This window comes from Puma concolor, chromosome B3 (genome assembly GCF_028749965.1).
Source record: "Puma concolor isolate L17-30 chromosome B3, mPumCon1.1.hap2, whole genome shotgun sequence".
NCBI classification, from domain to species: Eukaryota; Metazoa; Chordata; class Mammalia; order Carnivora; family Felidae; genus Puma; species Puma concolor.
The window spans coordinates 76241757-76246213 of NC_141672.1; the positions used below are offsets into that span (position 1 = coordinate 76241757).

The 4457-nt window shown below is 40.6% G+C and overlaps 1 long non-coding RNA gene across 1 annotated transcript; it reads right to left on the minus strand.

Moving 5' to 3' along the window:
• Positions 1–3696: 3696 nt before the first annotated feature.
• Positions 3697–4202, minus strand: LOC147580103 (uncharacterized). Its single transcript, XR_015251879.1, has 2 exons — positions 4079–4202; positions 3697–3873 (listed from the first exon to the last, which is right to left on the minus strand). It is a non-coding gene; the product is annotated as an uncharacterized LOC147580103 (long non-coding RNA).
• Positions 4203–4457: the final 255 nt, after the last annotated feature.

Here is a 4457-nt window from a genome sequence, read left to right on the forward strand (position 1 = left end):
GTCTGAAACACTCAGCCACATGTTCTTATTTGTGCCTTCACTGCAATATTATCAATATTATCTTTGAGGAGGCTTAAAATAAAGGAAGAATATTAAATAAGTTAATGGATAGAAAGGAGGACGAAGGAGAGTTGATGACCTTGATGCCTAAAATGTTTTGGTGCTGCAGATTCAGGAGTGAGAAACACAGCTATGGCCCCTGCTGTTAAGGACCTCATGGAGTAGTAGTGGAAATGGCTTTTATTTATTTTTTTTTTTTAATTTTTTTTTCAATGTTTATTTATTTTTGGGACAGAGAGAGACAGAGCATGAACGGGGGAGGGGCAGAGAGAGAGGGAGACACAGAATCGGAAACAGGCTCCAGGCTCCGAGCCATCAGCCCAGAGCCTGACGCGGGGCTCGAACTCACGGACCGCGAGATTGTGACCTGGCTGAAGTCGGATGCCCAACCGACTGCGCCACCCAGGCGCCCCGGCTTTTAATCAACTAATCAAAGAAATAAAGGAAAAACTGCAAGTCTGTAAAGTCAGAGGACTGTGATTCTGAAAGTACACATTGAGCTTTCCTCAGGTAATGACCCTTTCGGTAGATGTACAAGAAAGAGCAGGCATGTGCTAGTTTTTACTCTTTTGAAGGGAGGGAAAAGAATTTTAAGAAAGGTAAAAAGAATAAGAATATCACCCAAAATTGCTTTGAAAGGGTCATAGAGGAGAAACAAAGTGCTTTTATGGGACTTAAATAAGACAAGTATTCGTGAAGACAGAGACAGACAGAAAAAGAGAGAGAGTATGAAAGGAAGGGAGAGAGATGAGAGCATATTGTGGAATGAGGCTGGAGAGGTAGCAAGATCCTAAGTTATGCAAGGTTTTGTCGGTCTTGTCAAGAATAAAGAATTTTTCTTTATTCTAGGAGCAAATGGAGTTCCAGGTGATTGACACGGTCAAATTTTCACTCTGACAAGATAGGACAAAGGACTACATTGAGTCATGAGGTCAAATGTCAAATGTGCCAGAAGCAGAGGAGCAAGGGATTAAGGTGGATTTTTTTTTAAGTTTGTTTACTTATTTTGAGAGAAAGAGAAAGTAGGGGAGGGGCAGAGAGAGAGGAGAGAGCAGAGCAGGCTCCATGCCATCAGCCCAGAGCCCAGTGGGAGCTCAAACCCAGGAGCCATCTGAGATCAAAGCGAGAGTCAGACACTTAACTGACGAGTCGCCAAGTCACCCCTAAGGTGGATTTTCAATTAGGATTGTGGCTGTAAACTGGGTTGTGGGCATTGTGATGTCTTCTGGAAGACTTTGAGGAGCCAAGTTCAACAGACCTGGGAGATAGATTGGATTTGGTATTTCAAAAATAAATAATAGTGAATAGTTTAAAAGCATGTGAGTTCTAATATACCCTAAAGTGAGGGTGTGGCAGAAACTGCTAGGTCCCAATATGATGCCCATTGTCTCCTCTTTCTTACTAATAGAATCCCAATTTTAACAAGGGTGGCAACATGTTAAGATAAAAAATAGCCCCGATATCTCAGCCTCGTTTGCAGGTGGGAGAGAGGTTGAGACATTAAATAACACTGAGGTAAATGAAATGCAAGTAGAAGCCATTGGCTGTAGTTTCTGGAAAACGCTGACTCGGCCATCATGTGCCCATTTACCCTATTGACTTTCTCTTTGTTTCTGCGTGGAAGATGTATAGAGTGGACAGATTTCTAACAGTTTCTTTAAAGTATAAAACCAACTGTGACACCTTAAGGAAGAGAGACAGTGAGCTACAAAGATCCTCGGTCCTTCACAACATGATGAAGCTAGCATACCAACCTTTCATATACTAGAGCTTCTTTCTATAAGAGGCAATAAATTCCATCCTGTTAAAAAGATGATAATTTGAATTTTCTGTAACCAATCCCTAAACTAATCCGGATCATGTTCATTAAAAATACAAATTCATTGTTTTTTCAGATTGAGTGAATAAGCCGGGATAGAGCCAATAATGCAGATCTTCAGAGTTGCTCTAGATGATTCTGATACAGGTGGTGTTGGTAGTTTAAGGTGTGGCATTTGAGAACCATTGCCTTGTATAACTTTTCCCCTACCATCCCCCACCTTTTTCACCAAACATGTATACAAGTACAAATGCCCCAATAGTCCCCACAAACACATTTTCAGCAGTATCAAACTTCATTAAGAAAACTACATTCATACCATATGATCCCGTACTTCCACTACTGGGTATTCACCCAAAGGAAAAGAAAACACTAATTTGAAAAGATACATGCACCTTATGTTTACAGTAGCATTATTTACTATAGCTAAAATATAGAAGCAGCCCAAGTGCCCATCAATTGATGAGTGGATAAAGAAGATGTGATATAGATGTGTACCTATAGATAGAGATATAAACATACACAATGGAATATTACTCAGCCATAAAAAAGAATGAAATCTTGCCATTTGCAATACCATGGATGGATCTAGAGGGTATTGTGCTAAGTGAAATAAGTCAGTCAGAGAAAGACAAATACCATATGATTTCACTCATATTTGGAATTTTCAAAAGAAAACAAATGAAGAAAAAATAGATAAACAAATAAAACCATATTTAACTATAGAGAACAAACTGATGGTTACCAGAGAGGAGGTGGGTGGGGTAATGGAGGAAATAGGTGGAGGGGATTAAGAGTACCCTTATCATGATAAGCACTAAGTTATGCATAGAATCACTGAATTACTATATTGTACACCTGAAACTAATGCAACACTGTATGTTCATGTACTTGAATTGTACTTGAAAACTATATTCAACATTTCTTTACCTTTCTAGGAACAAGATATAAATGAATGAAAAGCTACTGTATATTTGATACTTTTTAAAAACAAAATTTCAGAGCCTGAACATACATCTCTCACTTGGATGGGGAAAAATTATGACTTTCTTATATGTTCTCATTTTATTAATGGAGAGATTGAAGCTTGGAAATCACACAACTAATAAATGGCAGAATGAGATTTGGATCTTTGTCTCTATCAGTCCTCAGCTTTAAAATGAAAAGTTTGGCTGAAAGAGTTCTAAGATCCTTTCTGATTCTCTTTTCTCTGCAGGAATTAGAGGAATGTAAAAATCATCTCACGTATCTCAAACACCCATGTAGGTCACCAGGAGGTTGCCCATATAAGACCTTCTAATACTGAGAATTCCTTCCTCATCCTCCACAAGTGTTCAGTGCTTAGCTTTTTCCCTAATAAAATTGGAACTTGAAGGGTCTTTTGGGCTCATCTATCCAAATCCTTCTTTTCAAGTAAAGGAAATTGAAGGCTGCTACGCCGATGATGTGCCCAAAGCCATATAGCCTGGATTGGCAGATCTGAACCTGGCATTTCAGTTTCTCTTTCTAAACTTCATACCCTTTGCCCTGGTACAAAATGTTTCCCCCAAAAAAATCATGAATGTGAGAGGGTTCACCTTGCAGCTTGCCTGCTCTTTGTAGACTCTCCTTCTTGGGAAGACATAACCACTAATGCTACCCACTATAAGGCTGCTAAGAGGCAGCTCTGGGGGAGTTTGTGGAGAGGCTGCAGGTGCTTGGTGAACACTATGCGTCCGTTGCACAGAAGTATGTGGCAGTGTCTGCTGTCTGGGAAGCCATGATGGACAATGAACTGCTTTTGAGGGAGGTGTTCAGCGTGACTCGTAGTCTTCCACTGTTTTTCTCTCTTTCATTTAAACGTATTAAAATCAGTAGGACAAGGCCTCTACCCGAGTCTTGTTTATACCACTGTAAGTAGTTTATACTAGTTTTATAACTGCAGTTCATAGTGGCGTTTTCACCCTCCTGGATACTTAGGGTCTGATGATCCTGTTCCTGTTGGCTGTTCACCCCTAGGCAGAAACAGAAAGCCAAACGCCAGACATTAGTCACTGTATGTTCACTCTCTGCTGTTTACATTTCCTTCCCTGACTTTCTGGTACATTTTCAACTTAACAAGAAGACTTTGTCCCTAAGTCTTGAGGGCTCTGAACTTTGGTCACTCTGTTCCCACCACCGTGGTCACCCCTGTTTCTATTACCAAGAGCCCCAACTCACTGGCCAGTTGAAGCCATAGAATCATCAAAGACACTTCCAGGAGTTTCTCCATTCTTCTTCCTTACTGGGATCACAGAAGACTCAGCTCTGGGGCCTGAAGTGCAGCCAGGATCCTCAAGCAAAAGAGTTAGCTTTTTTATGGGGTATATTTATCTATTCCCTCAGGAACCCAGAGTCTCACTGAGCCAATCAGAGGCAAGCCCAGTCCTTTGCTTTCAGTACCTACCGACTGATCTCAAAGGAACGGAGTCTGAGGAAGAGTACTGCCATCTTGTGGTAGCAACATGATCTTGCAATGGAATGTGCTCTGGAAACATAAAGAATGCCATTCAGAAAAAATTACAAAACAATGATGCCCACCTTGCCAGCATGTCCTTAT